The sequence below is a fragment of the Trichechus manatus genome, unplaced genomic scaffold, assembly GCF_000243295.1.
Source record: "Trichechus manatus latirostris isolate Lorelei unplaced genomic scaffold, TriManLat1.0 scaffold00126, whole genome shotgun sequence".
Classification (NCBI taxonomy): Eukaryota; Metazoa; Chordata; class Mammalia; order Sirenia; family Trichechidae; genus Trichechus; species Trichechus manatus.
In genome coordinates, this window is record NW_004444062.1 from 8,227,046 (window position 1) to 8,249,477 (window position 22,432).

Here is a 22,432-nt window from a genome sequence, read left to right on the forward strand (position 1 = left end):
GTGAATAACACTCACACTCCCTTCCCACCCCCGTAACCATCAAAGAATGTTTTCTTCTGTGTTTAAACCTTTTCTTAAGTTCTTATAATAGTGGTCTTATACAGTATTTGTCCTTCTGTGACTGACTAAATTCACTCAGCATAAGTTCCAGCTTCCACCATGTTATACGATGTTTCACAGCTTCATCGTTGTTCTTTATCGTTGCATAGTATCCCATTGTGTGGATATACCATAATTTGTTTATCCATTCATCCATTGATGGCCACCTAGGTTGCTTCCATCTTTTTGCTATTGTGAACAGTACTGCATGAACTTGGGTGTGCATATATCTATTAGTGTGATCGCTCTAGTTTCTGTAGGATATATTCCAAGGAGCGGGATAGCTGGATTGTATGGTACTTCTATTTCTAGCTTTTTAAGGAAGCGCCAAATTGATTTCCAAAGTGGTCGTACCATTTTACATTCCCACCAACAGTGTGTAAGTGTTCCAGTCTCTCCACAACCTTTCCAGCATTTATTATTTTGTATTTCTTGGATTAAGGCTAGCCTTGTTGGGGTGAGATGATATCTCATTGTAGTTGTGATCTGCATTTCTCTAATGGCTCATGATTGTGAGCATTTCTTCATGTGCCTTCACTTAAGATAATTTTTAACTAAACATTATTTTAAGATTTATCCATGCTGTTACTTGTATTGTAGTTCATTCATTTTCATAACTGCGTGTTATTCTACTCTATGGATATACAACAATTTATTTGTTTGTTTCTCCTTACATGAGCATTCCGATTGTATCACCCTTTTTTTCCCCAATTTTGAACTATCTCCTGCTATAAATATGCCAGAGATTCTCTAGATTATTCTTTTGGACATTTGGTTGCACACTTCTTCAAATTCTCTTAATCTCACCTGTCTCTCTGGCATTTTCTGAGCCCAGTTGCTGCCAAGTCTGACATGTTACTGAAGGTTGATTGGTCACATAGCTGAATTCTTGACTCTTCCTGCCACTTCTTGTTTGGATAAAGTGCCATGTCACAGAGCTAGGGATCCAGATTCACAAGAACCTACCAAAGGACAGTGATGCAACCTGAATTGAAACAGAATTGACTCTTTTGTGGGACAAACCTTGACCAATGGGAGAAAGGAAACCAGAAGAAATGAACAGAGAAATTCCCTGTCCCTGCAGGCATCCAACTGACTGTTCCATTGCATGTTTCAGAGTCATTCCACAAGATCATATAGATGCAGCTGTGAAACAACCAGCTGTCTTCTCTTCTCAGTTCATCTTAAACAATTGACTGGTAAATTAGCTCACCATCTTGTATTACTTCCAATCTTTCTGTTTCTCATTTCCACTTTCCCTCACTTTCTGTGCCCAAATTAAACCATTGGCATTAAGGTTCTGTTTCTTAAACCCAGACAAAGACAGTTATACTTAAACATGAATTGCTGGGTCCTAAGTATTAATCTCATGTCTCAAAGTTTGTCCTAGTACTAATGAGTGAGCATTCTCATTGCTACACGTTAGGCCAAACTTTTATATATTCTTGGTTTTGAAATTGTATTTCACTGAGTTCTGGCTGATACAATCACTTTCCAATATTCTTGTAATAGAAAATCAGATTATGTGGACAAAGCATCAAGCTCTGTGCTGGGCCCTTAGAAGGCACTTAGAAGTTAATTTTTCCTGTTTCCTCAATCTATTCCTATGCCCATAACCCCTTTTTCAAGCTGTTGACTTAAATTTATACTTCATTACTAGGACATCTTCACTTGGCTATCCAAGGATGTTCTGTAACTCAATAGTTCCCAGATGAGCTAATCACTAACCATGTGTTCAGTTCCCCCAATTTTGCTCCTTCTCCTGTGCCCCAACTTGGTTAACTTTTAGTCATCCAAGATAGAGAGCTGTTACTTTTCATTCTCTTCCTTTTGCATATATTCACATCTAATAAGTAAGTCTTATCAATTACATTTTAGGTCTCAAAATTCTACTTTTTGCTCTATTCTCTAAGAATTTGAAAAATTTTTTAAATTTTTTGCTCACATGCTCTATTTCCCCGAGACTTCTTGAGCACAGAAACACAGACATTTGTATTTATATTTTAATTTGAGGGTTGGGATACGAAGAGTCAGGCCTATGTTGTTAGTGAAGAGTTAGCTTCCCTAGGAGTACCAACATTTGACTACCTTCTTTACCTTTCTTGTTCTCACATTGACTCTGATGACTTTTTTCTATGATCTTAGCCACAGCAAAACGTTTGAAGGAGAATAATGTTAGTTTAGTCTTTGAATCAAGACAGGGCCTAGAACTAGTAGGCACTCACGAAATGTTTTTTTCATGAATATATCAGTGCATGTTTATTATTTAAAGACTTGATTTTGAATAAAAAGGATCCACAACACTGATTTATACTGCATATAGGACATTGACGTCATCTTTTTTTCTTTTTATTCATTTTTGTTAAGACACAATTTATAAGTACTTTTGTATGAAAAAGGTCTTTTTGTTATGCATTTATGATACATTTTATTTTCTCATTTCTTTTTTTTTTATGTTGCATCTCCATTTCTTTTCTCTTAAATTTTATTTTTCTCTTTGTCTAGTTTTCTAAACATTTTCAGACTTTCAATGATAACAGCAACAACAACAAATCTCTATCATCATTTATCTCAGAGAATGACCTTAAAAGTGTGATGTGATTTTCCACGACCCAATTCAATAGCAGTCTTTACTTCAATCATTACTACATGTGGAAATGTTTCAATTTCAAAAGCTTGATGAGAAATAGGGCGGTTTCTTTTAGTGGCTGACAGAAGCTGCAAAAAACGCTGCCTTTGTTGCAGGTAATTTAAATCACAAACACCTACCTTGTTTAAATTTTGTTCTGAAAAGCGGTTTGTATTTTAAAGCTATTTAAGGCATGCAATTTCATATCCAGGATTACCACCATAAATTGATGACCAAATTGCCAGGAGAAGTGTGTTTAAATGAGTAAAACACAAGGGAGTGACAAAGCTGGTGGACTCAAATGGGAAGATTATTTAGCCTCAAATTAGGTGAACACCTAAATCACCAAGGCTGATGTTTGCCTGTAACCATTTTATCCTTACAGCTCCCTGTAAAATGTCCATTAGACTGCCTATGAGGCCATTCATGTGTTTAATCAGAAAGCAACTCTTTTTTACTCTAGTTTTGTGCACTAGGAATTAACATTATTTCTCTCCCATCTGATTATTTGAAGAGCTAGAGAAACATTTAATCACTCGGGTTCATATTAAATTTTCAAATAAACTTTTCCAGTCCTCCTAATCCCTGTTCTTTAAAATCCTAGCTGCTGTTCGGCAGTCTCTTTTATGTGTTTATTTTAACACGGAGACCAAACTTGATGCAGTCCTTTAGAGTAGGAAAAACATATAGTGTAAGGAAAGGCTGACTCCTTGTGTCTGGATGTTGTTTAGAATCGTCACATCCTATCAAGTTTCTGTTTCTTTATGTCTCAAAAAAAGATGTCAAGTTATTCACTTAAAGAAATTATGGTTTTGAAAATATTGTGGTCCTCGTTAAGACAACTGAAAACACCCTCAAATATTGTAAAAATCCAGGCCCAATAATGAGTAATTTGGTCAAAGACTAAAAAAATTATTCATTTTAAAATCTAAATGAGATTGAGGGTTTAGCCAGACCATCTTGAATACTTGATATAGGGTTTTAATTAATATGGTTAAAACTAGAATATTGCAATCTACCCTACCTGATGCATGGAAGGAATACACAGAGTCACTGTACCAAAAAGAATTGGTCAATGTTCAATCATTTCAGGAGGTAGCATACGATAACAAACCGATGGTACTGAAGGAAGATGTCCAAGCTGCACTGAAGAAGACATTGGAAAAAAACAAGTCTCCAGGAATTGATGAAATACCAATTGAGATGTTTCAACAAACAGATGCAGTGCTGTAAGTGCTCACTTGTCTATGCCAAGAAATTTGGAAGACAGCTACCTGGCCAAAAGACTGGAAGAGATCCATATTTATGCCTATACCAAAGAAAGGTGAAGCAACTGAATGCGGAAAGAAAAAATCCATGTCTTAGGCAGCAGTAATGAAGCAATTCAAGCCACGAGTTGTAATATTGAAGGATTCTATGGGTAAAATATTGAATGACATAGAAAGCATCAAAAGCAAATGGAAGTAATATATAGTCACTGTACCAAAAAGAATTGGTCTATGTTCAACCATTTCAGGGGTAACATATGATCAAGAACTTATGGTACTGAAGGAAGAAGTCCAAGATGCATTGAAGGTACTAGCGAACAGCAAGTCTCCAGGATTTGACAGAATGCCAATTGAGATGTTTTGACAAACGGATGCAACTCTGGAAGCACTTAATCATGTAGGCCAAGAAATTTGGAAGCCAGCTGCTTGGTCAAATGACTGGAAGAGATCCATTTTTGTGCCCATTCCAAAGAAAGGTGATCCAACAGAATGGAGAAATTATTGAACAACATCATTAATATCACACACAAGTAAAATTTTGCTGAAGATCACTGAAAAACAGTTGCAGCAGTACATCAACAGGGAACTGCCAGAAATTCAAGCCAGATTCAGAAGAGGAGGTGGAACAAGAGATATCTCTGCGGATGTCAGATGGATCTTGGCTGAAAGCAGAGAATACCAGAAAGACATTTGTTTGTGTTTTATTGACTATGCAAAGGCATTGGCTAGTCAATACATTTATTGAGTATGCAATGTTATGGATGATATTGCAAAGAATGGGAATACCAGAACACTTAATTGTGCTCATGTGGAACCTGTACATATACCAAGAGGCAGTCATCTGAACAGAATAGGAGATTACTATGCACTTTAAAATCAGGAAAGTTGTGTGTCATGGTTGTATTCTTTCACCATGCTTATTCAATCTGTATGTTGAGTAAATAATCTGAGAAGCTGAACTATATGAAGAAGAATGGGGCATCAGGATTGAAGGAAGACTCATTAACAACCTGCCTTATGCTGATGATACAATCTTCCTTGCTGAAATTGAAGAAGACTTAAAGCACTTACTGATGAAGATCAAAGACTACAGCCTTCAGTATGGATTATTACACCTAAACATAAAGAAAGCAAAAGTCCTCACAACTGGACCAATAAGCAACATCATGATAAATAGAGAAAATATTGAAGTTGCCAAGGATTTCATTTTACTTGGATCCAAAATCCACACCCATGGAAGCAGCAGTCAAAAAATCAAAAAACATACTGCACTGGGCAAAACTGCTGCAAAAGACCTCTTTAAAAGTGTTAAAAAGCAAGGATGTCACCTTGAGGACTAAGGTGCACCTGACCTAAGTCAGTATTTTCGGTTGCTTCATATACATTTGAAAGCTGGAGAATGAATAAGGAAGACTGAAAAAGAATTGATGCCTTTGAATTATGGTGTTGGCAAAGAATATTGACTACACCATAGACTGCCAAAAGAAGGAACAAATCTGTCTTGGGAGAAGTACAGCCAGAATGTTCCTTAGAAGCAAGGATGGCAGGACTTTATCTCACATACTTTGGAAATATTATCAGGAGGGACAACCCCTGAAGAAGGACATCATGCTTGGTAAAGTAGAAGGTCAACGAAAAAGGGAAAGACCCTCAATCAGATGGATTGGTAGGTGGGTGCAACAATGGGCTCAAACACAGCAATGATTGTGAGGATGGCCCAGGACAGGGCAGAGTTTTGTTCTGTTGTACATAGGGTTGCTATGTGTTGGAACTGACTGGAGAGCACCTAATAACAACAGCAACAAATGAAGCAATAAGAGCACATTTCCATCTGGATGTAGAGTCAGCTCCTGTATGGAGCTTTAACCAAAGTTCCACCCATTCATCTGCTTATATCATTTTTGGTCAGCCTTAGTCTCATGACCATGTCTAGCTCCAAGAAAAGCTGAGGTAGTTTATTTTTGCATCTAGTCATATTAATACTCTGAATAAATCTGATTTTATTACAATGGAAGAAGGGAAGAATGAATGCTGGATAGGCATAGATTTCTGCCATAATTAGTATTATTTTATGATCAGAACTATATGATTATATATATGATACATTAATATAAATATATATATATACATATTATTTACTTGTGTGTGTGTGAGTATGTGATGTGTGTTTCTAGAAGAAAAATAAAAACAAAACAGACTGATGATACCCTATTAATCGCTGGTAAATTTTAAAATTTTTCTTAGATATCCACTCTTAACCCTAAAGGTCAGCTTTTCTAAGAGGGAAATAGTAGCTGATTTTTGGAACAGAAAGATCTTTTTGTAATTTCTCCCATGGTGTTTTTGTTTATATATTTTTGCAATTTAGGAAAAAAGATGAAGAAGAAAATGATGGTGTCAAGCTGGATAGAAAACGCTTTTTCTCTATGGAGACCCTGCGTGTTTGAAGGACAAGCTGTCAATTTTCTCAGTAATTTATCATGAAGTCAATAACCAGATAGAAGAAGCAATGAGCTGAAGGCAAAATCTGAGAGAGTACTTGAAGTGGGGAGAGGGCAAGGATAGACTTCTCTTGTGACTGATGGGAAGAGCAATTTGTAACTTGGTGTTTTCTATCTCTATGTGCAATTCAAATATATTATGTTTATTCTTTTTAATTATACTTCTTCATATAAATCATATTAAGCACTCTTTCAAGTAGAGTCTGTTGGAAAATAATGCTCTATAAGTTTCTCCCGTGTCTGCATGTCTTGCAAGTAGGGATACTGGCTTTCTTTTTCCTGAACTATCTGTTCAAGAATGTTTATCTAGCAAACAACCTTGGAAGACACAGATACTTTCTACCAATTGAACAAAGGGCAAGTTTGTTTACTGTCCAGTATAATAATGTTAATGTCTCCCTCTGGGGAAAAGATCAGACAGAATTATGCCCATTTAAAAAGATTTAACTTCCATAAACTTGGGGTTCCTCTTTTGCAGGCAACACCTGGCCCTCTTCCTGTTGCCGTTTGGGAATTTTGGCTTTGAGAACTGGCACAAGATGATGATACTCTGATGTTCCTATTGCTGTAAATAAAAAACTGCCCATTGTCTCTGACCCACGAGCCTTGTGTCTTCTACCAGAATCCATGAAACTGTGGTGGATTAATTTGTGAGTTTGCAAGTAGGATAAAATCTCAGACCCTTTAACCATTCTTGACAGGGTCCTCACACAAAGATTTATTGGACAGAGTTTATTAGGTTCATATTGCTTACCACTCTCATTCTCTTCTGAGGGAATGTATTCCTCCCTTTTTGACACCGGTTGTTTGAAGCAAGAGTGGATTTATGCCCATGAATGGCCACATGTAACCAGTTGTGGACTGGCAGTGTCATGTGGCCTAATATGGGAGGGCTGCCCTGGTGGCGCAGTGGTTAAGTGCTGGGCTGCTAAACCAAAGGTCGGTGGTTCTAACCCACCAGCCGCTCCAAGGAAGAAAGATGTGGCAGTCTGCTCCAGTAAAAATTACAGCCTTGAAAACCCTATGGGGAAGTTCTAATCTGTCCTATAGGGTTGCTATGAGTTGAAATCAACTGGACCGCATTGGGTTTGTTTTTTTTGGCCCAACTGTCAAGGAGCCCTGGTGTCGCAATGGTTAAGCTCTAGGCTGCTAACTGAAAGGTTAGCGGCGCTCTGTGGGAAAAAAGACCCGGTGATCTGCTCCTGTAAAGATTACAGCTTAGGAAACCCTGTGGGGTGGTTTTACTCTGTCCTGTAGGGTCACTAAACTCATAACGATCCTATAGGACAGAATAGAGCTGCCCCATAGGGTTTCCAAGGAGGGGCTGGTAGATTCGAACTGTCAACCTCATAACCGCTGCGCCACCAGGGCTTCATAGGGTCGCTATGAGTTGGAATTGACTCAACGGCACCAAACAACAGCACTACTGTCAGAGTCCACCTGATCTAATCTAATCCCCTTCATTGAGAATCATGATTGTGAGACATACAGAGAATGCCAACAGTTAGGATTAGAAAAGAAGCTGAAAGATGCACAGGCTAAGCACTAGAAAGGGAAATAATGCATTTAAGAGTCAAGTTCTTCAACAAAGACACCACAGCTGCTCTTGGTTGCCTGGGGAAACTGCTGATTTCTGAGCAATAATATGAGTGTCCAGGGTGCTCGCTTCTCCTTACTTCTCCATGTTTACTTATAATATCCTCCCCTAACTTAATGTAGTCTGAATGTGCTTCTGCATTTTGTGACTGGAAAGAAAACAAGTCAACAAAGGAGAGAAAGAGGATAATCTCCCCAAATGAAACCTGGGCTCTTAGGATAAGGTTTTATCTGATACAAAGTTTAACTGAAGTATGCTTCTAGTATTTTCTGGGTAGATTTAGAAATTCTGATCTGACAGACATGTATTAAATCTAGCAACAGATGCTTCTAAAAAGTGAATTTGAACAGTTTGTTCATGTTGGTACAACATTAGGATCATTTCAGAATAATTATAATGTGCTGTGAATTTTCTACCTGTTGTGCTGCAACACCTGTCTAGGAGTTAGAAGTAATGTCCCTGAAAATTAATCAGGCAAAATGGAACAATCTTAAAAGTTTTTAATCTCAAGAAAGCAGCATTTTCATTATTTTATATGATTTGTCAGTTCTTCAGATTCCATTTATGCAGATTAAGACAAATAATCAAAATATGTGGCATTTTGGTGGTCATCTAGTTTTTACAAGAAAATAAGAAAAATTCTAGTACAAATTAATAAATTCTGGCCTACACTGGCAAAAGAATTCCACACCTTCTGATCCTCTGTACCAAAATGAATATTGTGCTGGAACTGGTGGCGAGAAAAGCTTGCTTAGCTTTACTTGACTAATGTTAATTCAAAACTTAGACGACCTTACTATATAGCTAATAGCACTCAGATGGCCATGCATGAGACAACTTGCCTGAGAGACACAATCTCATTGTCTAGCACAAAATGAATATATGATGCAGATCAAGAGAATGAGATGAACAGCTCTGATAATTTTCACTAAAAAATTAATAAGCAATTTTAGAACACCCCCAAGGAGAGATACAGACCACTTTCTTTTTCTCTCCGACCATTCCTCCTTCTGTCTTCCCTGCTCTACACACACACACACACACACGTACACACACACACCCTGGATCTGGATTATTGACCCTATGCTTAATAATTACTTAGATCCCCTGCATTGGGCCAAATCAGTGTTTTGCAAAGACCATTCTGTGGAACACTGTGTTAAATGTGCCAAAGAGTGTTTGAAGATAAAGTATTTTAAAATTTAGCATTCTATAATCTGTTTTCAAGATTCACAATGCTAATGACCCTATTTAAGTTTCTGAGAATTTCTATAGGGTGGAAAATTGTTTACTTTTTTAACTATTTTCCCATCTTATGTAGTAAGGAAATAATTTTTGAATAGTGTTTATTAATATCCCAAGGAATTAGTGTTCTGTGTAGTTGATGTTTTCAATTGAACATTCTATAAATCAGGGTGTACAAAAAGTTTCTTCATTTTTTTACTATTGTCCTAATCGCCACCGTAATCTCTATACTTTGCTGGGTAGCAGGATGTGATGGGGTAAGAGTGAGAAAGCAATTTAAAAGTGCCAATTCACAGTTTCTGACAAACTGAGTCTCTTTCTGGTAAACACTGAGTTCAGAGACTCTTCTTTCCTTCAACTCCAATCCAAATGTACCTGGACTCAAGTTGGAATTTACTATTATCCACGATGACAGGGGATGGAGATTGTGGTCTTGGATCCATAGTGGTTTTAGGCTTGAAAGCATGTCCCATGGCTGGTCTGGTAAAATTTTCTATTGGCATCTGCACTGGTGTATCCATGGTCTGTTCTACTGATTTGGTCAAGAGCTGTGATGTCTTGACCTCATTTTGGCTTTCTAACATTACAAATCCCTAGGTCTCAGCCAGATCCTACATCTGGCAGTGGCCTTAGATTCTCCCAGTCATGTAGCCATGAGGCCCTCTGTCAGAGTAGTCTTATGGCTTTCTTATAAACTCTTCTCAACTCAGTTATCTTCTTTGGGTGGAATGCATCAGTTTCTGGACAATTTCCACACCACACAAAATCTTAACTCAGGGCCTTTCTGTGCTTAAATACCCATTTATACACCACTGTATTTCTGTCCAAAGCTGCCTGTTTCTGTTTGTATAAGACTTTAACTTCATAATATTTGGAATTCTCTCAACCGCTTATTATAGTAAACCTCTATAGCAAGCTGGCCGGGTCTAATGCTCAAGGCTATTATCTTTCTTTGGGTTAAAAAAACAAAACAAAACAAAAAACTATCTAAGTTGAGAGTCAAAGATGATAGATGGCTTTATTGCTCTAGCTAATATCTACCTTTCCCCAGAAATCTTGAAATTCATTGATTGAACGCATTGAAAACCAGTGAGAATCACCATTTCAGTAAAATGAAAAATTTATTTGATTACTATTTTCAAAAATATGTCTATCTCAGAGGCGTTATTGCTTAATGTGTACAGAGTTTCTGTTTGGGGTGATGAGGAAGTTTTGGAAATAGTGATGATGGTTGCATAACATTGTGAATGTAATTAATGCCACTGAATGGTGCAATTAAAAATGTTTAAACTTATAAATTTTATGTTATACATATTTTACCACCATAAAATTTGTACACGCATTATTTGTGGAACCAAACCAAACTAGTTGTTGTGGAGTTGATTATGACTCATGGTGACTCCTTGAGTTTCAGAGTAGAAGGCTGCTCCATAAAGTTTTCAACGGCTATGTTCTTTTGGATTCAAACCAACAACTTTTTGGTTAGTAGCTGAGCATTTAACTGTTTGCACAACCTAGAGATTTCTGCACATATTAGGAAATACTGAATTAAACTAATATTTGAATACTAGGTAGCGAACTCACCCTTTCTTTACCTGCTTTTCTGCTTCAGTCTTTTGGAGAGGGGATTTCTGTCCCTCCCTCTGCCGCCTCTGCTCACCTGCCTTCCTATATATTCCCTGAAGAGAGAAAAGTTGTTAATCTGATCACTGAATCTCATTATGTTAGTGAACTGGGTTAAACCAAAAAAAAAAAATCAAAACAAAAACCCAAACCCGTTGCCGTAGAGTCCATCCAACTCATAGCAACGCTATAGGACAGAGTAGAACTGCCCCATAGGATTTCCAAGGCAGTAAATCTTTACAGAAGCAGACTGCCACATCTTTCTTCCACAGAGCCACTGGTGAGTTCAAACCACTGAACTTTTGGTTAGTAGCTGAACTCTTAACCAGGCTGCCACAAGGGCTTCTTAGGTGGATAAGGTAGTCCTGCCATATTCAGTGATGTCAACTGTTCAGGAAATGGATTCAGAGTCTGCTTTACCAATGTAGTCTTCCACATTTGTGTAGGTAGGAAAAGGAACGTTCAGTCAACCATGTGGGCCAAAGCCCCATGCAAGCCCACTCCCAGATCTATTTACTCACAGAGGCCTGCATATCTTCAATGTTGGAACAAGGAGAAACCGTGTGAGCCACTTCTGGAACCACACAACTGGATGACCATTTTTTTCTAATTGTTTCTCACACTTCCTCCCAAGAGAAGAATATCCTTGTTAAAATAGTTTAAAGAACAATGTCAAAACGTACTCTGAGGATATCACTCATTTGTGATTTGAGAGATCAGGTTAAGGATTTAACCTATAATATACCTTTTTGGATTATATGATGATATCCTTCCATCCTATCATGATGTACACATGGTGGAATACACAATCAAAAAGGGTTAGTGATGAAATAGAATAGAAATAAGTAAACTTTGGGATATGTGGATTTTGAATAAGAAAAGATTCAGTGCAGCTGTGGTAACAGCCTCCATCTATGCATTCAGGTGGATTTAGCCAACCTTAGAAATCTTACCATATTCTATGTTCCTAAAATTAGTGGGCATCATGTAGCTTTGGATTTATAAATAGAGAAATACAGGAAAGTGCTGCCCTAGTTTTTTATTTTATTATTGTAGAAACATAAATAACACAACATTTGCCAATTGAAAATTTTTCAGGTATAAAATTTAGTGACATCAATTACATTAATTATGTTGTGCAACTATCACCCATCTTCAGTGCCAAATTTCCCATTACTCCAAACAGAAACTCACCTGGCTTTTGAAAGAATGTGTAGTGTGGCAGGATCTTGTGTTAGCATGGAGACAAGGCTCTACAGAATTGAGAATATTTTAAGCATGAGCATAAATGGTTGCTAGTTACCCAATTACCATTATAGTTGTTTCACAATTGAATTGACCATTTCCCGACATGAAATTCTTTAGAAACATTTGTATTGAGTCAGTGACACAAATACTCAGACTTAGCCTGGTCCAGAGTCTTGTATATAATGAACAGTTGATAAAGACCTCTTGGTTGCCACAACCTTAGAAACCCACAAATGAATGGAAACATACGGCACAGTTAAGTAAACAGTCTTATTTTTCAAGTTACCTTCCCTGTGGTTGTATTGTCAGTGACTTAATAGGAAAGAGGACTCTATGTCTTTGTTTCTCTGATCCTGGTCTTCCTTTCACAACACCATAGATATGATCTGAATTAATCTGAAAGGGGGCACTTTTTAGTGAAAGATCATAAAACATGCTAATACTGATGTGCAGCTAGCTTTATTTCACATGATTTTCAAAGTCATGTAATTCATTAAAAGAAGTCTATATAAAAATAATCTGTTCGAAAAGTGGACATTATGTACTCACCCTGAAATCTTCAAATTTTTTTAAAAAAATTAAAAAATATCTTACTTCTGTTAAGGATGGTTGGAAAAATTGGAAAAAGATAATGGTAATGATTAAACAACATGATAAACATAACTAATGTCACTGAAGGTGCATGTGAAGAACGTTGAAAAGGTAAACTATTTGTTATATATGTATTTATCATCATATAAATAAATAAAGCAGTATAGTTAAAGAGGATGTTGTTGTTAGGTGCCCTCGAGGCAGTTCCAACTCATAGCGACCCTATGTACAACAGAACGAAAAATTGCCCGGTCCTGCACCACCCTCACAATCATTGTTGGGCTTGAGCCCATTGTTGCAGCCACTGTGTCAATCCATCTCCTTGAGGGTCTTCCTCTTTTTCAATGACCCTCTACTTTACCAAGTATAAAGTCCTTCTCCAGGGACTGATCCCTCCTGATAACATGTCCAAAATATGTGAGATGTAGTCTTGCAATCCTTGCTTAAAGAGGAGGCCCTGGTATATCAATTTAATCAACTGGTTTCCAAATATCCAATGATTCTGAGAAAATTTGAAAGTTTCCTTGGCAAAAATGATATTACTGAAGGTTACTTTAAAATAAGCTTCAGAACACCACCTATTATCCTTCTAATTAAAAATATGGATGCAGTTCTCTGAAACACCCAAAGCTGGTCTCATTGAGTGGCTGACATTTCAGGATCCTCCAGGCTATCATTCCACAGCTGACACAGGTTCTGAGCCAGTCTTCTGCCAGGGCAAGGAGGGCCATAAACAGTGAGCAGGCATGCTGGCAGAGACCTAGAACAGGGAAGAAAGAGAGAGAGAAGAAAAGGGAGAGACTGTCTATGTACTTCTTTCCCTCATTGTTAGTCAGCTGAGGGTTTTATTATGAAGTCGTATTATTGGAAATGGTATAGACTCATTACTCTTAGGATTTTAAAATTCTGAGAATCTAAAAGTGATCTGATTTTACCAATGATGAATCTGACCCTGAGCAGTTTGCCTGAAAAGGAAGAACTTCTCATGGCAGCTGGATATGTTCATTTTCAGCATCAATTTAAGGGAGTTTTCTCCCATTTTAGCTCCAAGAATAATTTCCTATGCTATTTGCTTTTCTCTCAAGCTGTACTTTCTTAACCAATCTCAAGGTGAGTGATAATGGTACACTTGACCTAATTAAGAGTTTCAGGGAAATGAATGTTGTTTAAGTCACTACCTTAATGGAAAGGCTATTTGCATGTCACCTAAGCCAGCAGTTTCTGCCTTTTTAGAATTTCAACATTCTTTCATGCTTTGGCATAATTTTGAGATGTTTGCTAATTTGGCCACTTCTCTTTTTATTTTTATTTAATTTTACATATTAAACAGTGGACACTCTGCTCAAAGCCATCCTTTTTACTTCTTTTTTAAAAAAAAATATATATCTTTTTAAAGTAACAGATTCTTGATAAGCATATTATTGTATTACTGTAATCACTTTGAAAGAGGTTGAATGTCAAAGATCCTGAAGAAGTCAGAAATCAAATCTGAAAAGATATCTATATTTTATATCTACTTTTCCAATTTCAGCATTTATGCCAGAAAAAACTGATTGATGGTAGCATACCTTGGCAGCACCTTTTCTCTTAAAAGCGTTTATAAATAACTTTTCACCAAATAGAATTACTGTATTCAACATGGAATGACAGAACAATTTGGGGGTGAAAAATGGTCAATTTCATCCCTAAACCATGTTACCTTTTTCCTGCTTGAGGAGGCAGCAAAGACAGGTTAACATTGCCCTCTGCCCAACTTTGTTTAAAAACTTACCATTATGGACTCAATTCTGTCACTACTCACAAAATCCATGCTTTGTGGTGAAAACAAGGAAGAGCGGGGAAGGGGAACTCGAGTGGCTAGGTCTGTGTAAAGATACAGATCAAGTGTATTTTCATAGTGGTCATTTAATGGGTATATTATATGATAAATTCAAAAAATTTCTAGTCTGATATTTCCATTTTTTATTTAATACATTGGTTATTGAGAACATTCTCTGTGCACAGCTTGGAGCTGGGCACTGAGTGAAGGTGACAGGGAAATAGAGAATTGACAATATGTTTGAGAAAGGGGCATGGGACACTTGGTAACAATGCCAAGCTGCAAATGTGTCAGTTTGAGTGAAGGAGAGTAGGAATCCAAAGAAGGGGGAGCTCTAAACTGAGGATAAAGTAGGGCACCATGAAAATCACCTCCCTCCATTGATTCCTTTCCTTCCACCCTGATTCCAGCCCACTGCCTACCTTATTCTTGCTCATGACTATGCATACTTGTCATTTACCAAGGGCTGTCCTCCCTAATGGAGTCCCTGGGTGGTGAAAATGGCTGATGTTCTCGGCTGCTCACGAAAAGTCTGGAGATTTGAGTCTGCCCAGAGGTACCTCAGAAGAAAGTCCTGGCAATCTACTTATGAAAAATCAGCCATTGAAAACACCATGGAGCACATTTCTACTCTGACACACATGGGGTCGCCATGAGTCCAAGTAAACTGAACCACAACTGGTATTTTTTGGTCCTCCTTGTCGTGTCTTCTCCAATGCAGAGTTTGATGCCCTTTCTAAGTTTCATATCCTTATCCTCTACAAGATAGTTGAGGTCAGGTAGTGTGAGTTCCCTGAAGACAGGTAATTTATCACACCCCTAATTTTACCATGAGTGAAAGGTTATTGTTGTTGTTATGTGCCATTGATTCGATTCCAACTCATAGCCACCTGATAGAACAAAGTAGAACTGCCCCATAGAGTTTCCAAGGCTGTAATCTTTACGGAAGTAGACTGCCACATCTTTCTTCTGCAAAGTGGCTGGTGGGTTTGAACCGCAACCTTCCGGTTAGCAGCTGAGCTCTTTAACTACTGTGTCACCAGGGCTTCTTTGAGTGACAGATAGTGTCTATTATATTCTAGGAGCTCAACATTTGGCTGGATTGAATAAGGATGACGTTTAGATGGAGTGAAACCAGACATACACTTCAAAGACTAAAGTATTGAGAACTTAACTTCATGCTATGATGAATCTCCCGAACTCACTCTTAGGATTGTGAGAATAAATCAAGTCAAAGTGCTGCAGAAGGTCATTCAAGCAGAACAATTGAAGATACAAATTCTGTTTTTCCACAGAGAAAAAACTGATTACTATCACTAAATACATATTCATAAAAACCCCTCCAAGCAATATGTTTAACATTTCATGACTTTTTATTTGTCCCTATTAGAGTTGATACTTGTAGGACCTCTATATCATTTATTTTCTTTGAAAAAAATTGTTATAAACTGTATAACTAGAGAATTTGATCTAATTCAGAATATTTTGGCATTCCTAACAATTCAGTTCCACAACCTGTCGGTTTGTCATACTTGTCTGTCAGTTTGTCATACTGTGGTGGCTTATGTATTGCTATGATACTAGAAGGTGTCACCCATGGTGGACAGGCTTAGTGGATCTTCAAGACTAAGATAGACTAGGAAGAAAGGCCTGATGATCCACTTCTGAAAATTAGACAATGAAAACCCTATGGAATATAACAGAATATTGTCTTCATTTTTTAGCACTGGCAAATGTGCTCTCAGACTTATCCACCACTGTGTTAATGTTAGTATGCATGGCCTATTCTAATTAGTGTATTTTTGGTTTAGAAAATGACTGGTGCTAGGTAATTCAGATAAATCTTCATAGCAAGTTGTTTCTGAACGCTTGGATTTATTCATGTCCGTCAACAACTGGTTAATTTGGTAAAAGAACAAGTCAAATGTGTGAACTTAGCTGACATAAGTGACCAAATGTTTTTCTTTCCATCTATTTGCCATAGCATCATTTAAACTTGGGTTCAGGGATGTGAATATTAGTAAAAAATCAAATAATCAAAAGAATTCATGTGTGAAATAGTGTGTCTGTGTTTTATAATGATTATAAAATTATGTTTAGCTATGAACAGGATTTAAATAACTTGCATGAGTATTACTAAGGTAACAAAAGAGCCAAAAATAAATCATTGCAAACTAACGTAGGAATTTTTTTTTGCTTTGTTCTCTTTCATACTGCTTTATTATCAGCTCAGAACTATCCAATATTCAAAGAGTGAATAGGAATGAAGAATTTTATAGCCATCCTTCAACCTTCAAACTTTTAAAATGTCTATTCTTCTTCAAATCATTACCATTGGCTTAACCTGTAAAGGCCATCCATTAATTTAGAATTTACCTTTTAATTAAAACAACTTCTAGGTAGTTGTGATAAATTTTGTGTTCTGGGAAGCTCATCTTCCTTATTGATGTCTTCCAAATAACATGTCACTAATCGAATTTGCATTTTAATTTTTTCCCTTATGAAAAAATAGATTTGAATCTTGTGACCGTCAATGATTCTACTTAAATGAATAGGCAAGGTTTTGGGTGGATTCAGTCTCATACGTCTAGGAAAGTGGGAATTTGTTTGCTCCACTTTCCATTCACATCTCTAAAGGAGATGGAGATGACTTGCAAACCGTGGGGAGGGTGATACAGAAGGAAAGCAAACTTCAAATAAAGGAAACTGTTCCTATTTCTTTTTCTTCTCTTTTTTTTTTTCCTTTTTTTATATCCTTATTCTAATTGTAGTAAATTGTCATGCTCTGGATTCGTTTAAATCAGCCAAAAATGTTTGTCAGGCGATGATGATGGAAAAATCAGCATGTCTTTCTGGATTCAAATTATAACTACATAGCAATTTTATAGTTTCCAGATCACCTTTGTCTAATTTGATTTACACAGAAGTCCTGTGAGTTAGTGTAACTATCCCCATCTCACAGATGAGAAAACTGACTTTCAGAGAGGAAGTGAATCAACCAGGTCACGATCTTCTGTTTGTTGTTATTGTTGTTTATTTTCCCTGTTGTACCACAGGTCTGCATTATAATATAATCTCTTTGTGTATGAAATGATTTATTGGATTAACTGGACTCGACTGGATGCAAATAGAAAGCAATTTAATTTTTTTTCATACCACTGTTCTGTTGATTCTCCCTTACCTATCCCTGGCAATACCTTGGTTATTGCATTTCTTTCCCAGGTATTAAAAATTCATTATAGTCAATCATCAGAGCTTCTATCATTTATTCAGTTTAAATTTTCTCCCTTGTCCAGTCTGGGCCTGCCTCACCCTGAAAGTCTACAGCACAGAAGAGAGAATTTAACATAAAAAACTAGTTATATGGCAGGAACATTCTAAATATTGAAGATATTTCAGTGATTCAGATAGAGATCCCTGCCCATGGGGAACTTACATTCAGCTTACATATTCTGAAAAAGAGAAAAACTGAGCAGAGTAAACCCAGAACCAGTTGCCATCGAGTTGACTCCAACTCAGGGTGACTCCATGTGTGTCAGAGTAGAACTCTACTCCATAGGGTTATTGATGACTGCTTTTTCAGAATTGCCAGTCCTTTTTTCCAAGGTGCCTCTGGGTGGACTTGAACCTCCAACCTTTTGGTTAGCAGCCGAGCGTGTTAACCATTTGCATTACCTACAGGCTTCGAGCACAGTAAGAGGGATCATATGTACTAAGAATTATGGTGGGAGAGTATCAGGTTGCAGAGTTAAATAGGGTGGTCTCTGTAGGTCTCATGGAGAAATTCATATTTAATAAAAGTTTTGAAGAATGTCAAGGATTTAGCCAGGCTAATATCTGGAGTAAGAGCATCCTAGGCAGAGGGAGTGGTGAGAGCAAAGACCCTAAGTCAGGAGTGGGCCTGGTACTTTCAAAGAAGAGTGAGGAGCCCAGTAACAGTGAAGTAGAGTGAGCGAGATGGAAAGTAGTAAGAGATGAGGTCATCGAAGTACAAAGGGCCAGATCACGCAGGGTCTCAGCCAATTTGGGTTCTCTAGTAAGCAGATGCTGAGATAGAATTAGGAGTACAAGAAGTTTATTGGGGGCAACACTTGCAAAAGAAAAAAAAAGAGGGGAACAGTACTGGTTAGGGAAGACTTCAGACTGCAATGCAAATTTAACATCAGTGAAAGAGAAGAGGAAAGGAGACAGAATTAGGCGGAGAACCTCAACTGTGATGTAGATTTAGCATAATCTTGGCCAAACCAAAAGGTCAGAGCAGATTACCTATAAGAGGTGTCTGGTATTTGGTAGGAATGGCCAGATGATAGTACCCCATATTTAGTCATTGGCTGGGGACTGCCTGGGAAAAGTGTGGCCTCAAATGTTGCAGCTGATCCTGAAGGTGTTGTAGCTGGAGGTTATCAGTTAACTGCACTTCTATCAGCTGGATGTCAAGTTATTTCTTGAAGGTAGGGATATGAACAGCACACCTCCACATCTGTCACAGTCATGCAGGCCATTGTATGGATTTGATTTTTCTCTAAGTGAAAGGGATTCTCTGCAGAGGAGCGCATGATTTGACTTACTTTTGAGAAGAATCCCTTTGGTCATGTTGAGAATAGATGGTAGCAAGTAAGGGAAAAGGCAAGGAAACCAGGTAGGAGATTAATGCAGTAATCCGTAAAAGTTGATGGAGGCCTGAAGCAGGGCAATGGTGGTAGAGTGGTGAGAAATGGTTATATTTTGGATGCATAATGTCATTTACCCACTGTCTGATGTTGCTGGCTTCTTCAATACCTACCCCTGCTCTTATACTCTACTCTACCTGCTCCAATCATTTTGGTTCTTCAAATCCTCCAACGTCAAAGTTAAGGAACAGAAGAGATGTAAGGGTCAAAAAAGTCTCAGTTGATTGCTGGAGTCGTAATCTGGTATTGGTGTGCTCTGTGGGTGACAGATGCCAAATGCTGATATTCTGTAGTGGGGAATTTAGTTTAGTTGTTGGTCTTCCAAGATCCAACTATTGGGTTCCTCCAACTATACTTTTCTAGTGGGGCCAAAAATCCCTGCTCTCTGATTGCTTATATGTTCCCCTTTGCATTTATCTTCCAGTTGTCCACCCCACAAAAGACTCATCTGAAGGAGGTCTTCTTTGGAAGAGACGTTCCAATATAACTCAGTATAATTCTGAAGAAGTCACATATGTCCCACAGGACCCATGGATATTTGCCCCCTTATCCAAAAAACTACAGCTTTTTCCTCCTATAGCCACCTCTCTTCCTCTGCCTTAGCTTTGCTTTCAGACTTTTCAGTTATAAGTCATCTACAGGGTCCTGAATCCCCAACATTCCAAAGGACACAGGCCAAACTCTTCAAGTAGTTATTTCAAAGTATGCTTCACTTAATGGGACTGACAGAAAAAATGGCCACAATTCTCCACCCGTCCCTGTCTCTACAGCCCTTATGCAACATGAATTTGCACCTCTTCCCATTAAGGGGTGGAGTCCATTTCTCTAGCCTTAAATCTGATTTAAATTTGGGCTGGCAAAAATAGTGTTGTGCCAGTTCCAAGGCTAGGCCTCAAGAGATCTTGCACATTGCCACTCTCCTTCTTGGGTGTCTTGCCTCTCCTTCCATCTAAACAAGCATGGGCTAGTCTGTTGGAGAATGAGAGGCTACATGGAGTTGAGCTGAATTATTCCAGCTGAAGCTCCCATGGACCAGTTGTCTTCCAGATGACCAGACAACTAAATTCAGAAACATGAGCCCAACCAAGAGCAGGAGTTTTACCAGCTGGGCATGGCCCCAGTAGGTGACTAGAATAATTATGAGCTAGATCAATGGCTGTTGTTTTCAGTCGCTAACTTTTCTGGTAGTGTGTTATGTGACAAAAGTTAATTGATATCCTTGGTTTAAGTTGTGGGATATAACCCCATCATGCTATGGGATAAGAAAAAGAAACACGTTGTAACTATACTGTACCAGGAATTTTTTTTTTTTTTCCTAATGACATCCTCATTTTTGTAATCAATGTTCAATGCCTTCAAGGTCAGCGATAGCTTAAATTTCACCAACCTGATAATTTAGTGATTACCACTGAACAAGTTCTCTCTAGAATGATAAACATTATTCTTAGCTTTGGGGTTTCATCCAAAGGTGAAATGAAAGGAAAAGTCTCATTTTAGCATCTTTTTAAGAGTGCGTGCTTGCTTCAGCCTTTAAAACCAACCAAGACTAAACTCATTGAGGTTGAGTCTATTCCAACTCATAAGGACCCTATAGGACAGAGTAGAACTGCCTCATAGGGTTTCAAGGCTGTAATCTTTATGGAAGCAGGCTCTCTTTCTCCTGCAGAGTGACTGATAAGCTTGAACCACCGACCTTTTAGTTAGCAGCTGGGGGCCTTAACCATTAGGGATCCTTCAGCTTTTAAGAGGAAGCAAATACTAGTGGTGAAGTGTGTGGACTTCAAAGTCTAATTGTCCTAGTTAGAAACTGGATTCTGCACTTACTAGATGAGCTGGGCAAGTCCCTTAACTTCTCCGCTCCTCTGTTTCTGCGTGGTAAAATGGAAACTGAGGATCACAGAAGTTATATGACTTGCCCAGTTCATCTAACACAGTACTTATCTCATGTGTAAGAGCCCTGGTGGTGCAGTGGTTAAGTGCTTGGCTGCTAACCAAAAGGTCGGCAGTTCGAACCCACCAGCAGCTCCATGGGAGAAAGATGTGGCAGTCTGTTGCCATGAAGATTTACAGCCTTGGAAACCCTATGGGCAGTTCTACTCTCTCCTAAAAGGTCTCTCTGAGCCGGAATCAACTTGACAGCAGTGGGTTTTTTTTTTTTTTTTTCCTCATGTATAGTGTGGAGCAAAAGAAAATACATGTGTTATGGATTGAGAATTGTGTACCCAAAAAATATGTGTTGTAAACCCTAACTCCAATATCTGTGGTTATAATCCCATTTGGGAATGGGTTTTCTTTGTTACATTAATGAGACAGGGTTAGTGCAGGGTGTCTCTTAAATCAATCTCTTTTGAGATATAAAAGAGATTAAACAAGCAAGCAAGAGAAGCAGAGAATGGGAAAGAGAGATGCCAAGCCACATAAAGATTATCCAGAAGCAGACTCTCAAATCGACAAGGAACTCCTTCAGAGCCAACAGAGAAAGAAAGCGTTCCCCTAGAGCTAGCACCTTGAATTCGGACTCCTAGCCTACTAGACTGTGAGAAAATAAATTTGTATTTATTTAAACCACCCATTTATGGTATTTCTGTTATAGCAGCACTAGATAAACAAGACGACATGTAAAAAAACTTGAGATAGTATTCTAATTAGCATTTGAATTAGCATATGCACTCAATTAATACTAGCTATTGTTTAGCAGGAAACCCTGGTGGCGTATTGGTTAAGAGCTATGGCTGCTAACCAAAAGGTCAGCAGTTCAAATCCACCAGGAGCTCCTTGGAAGCTCTATGGGGCAGTTCTACTCTGACCTATAGGGTTGCTATGAGTTGGATTCGAAGGCAACAGTTTTTTTTTTTTTTTTTTACTGTTTAGCAACCGAATGCAGAAATTATCCAACAATATAATTAATATCATATGCTAGTAAAATTTTCCTGAAGATCATTCAAAAGCGGCTACAGTGGTATATCGACAAGGAACTGCCAGAAATTCAAGCTGGATTTAGAAGAGGACATGGAACCAGGGATATCATTGCTGATGTCAGATGGATCCTGGCTGAAAGCAGAGAATACCAGAAAGATGTTTACCTGTGTTTTATTGACTACGCAAAGGCATTTGACTGTGTGGAGCATAACAAATTATGGAT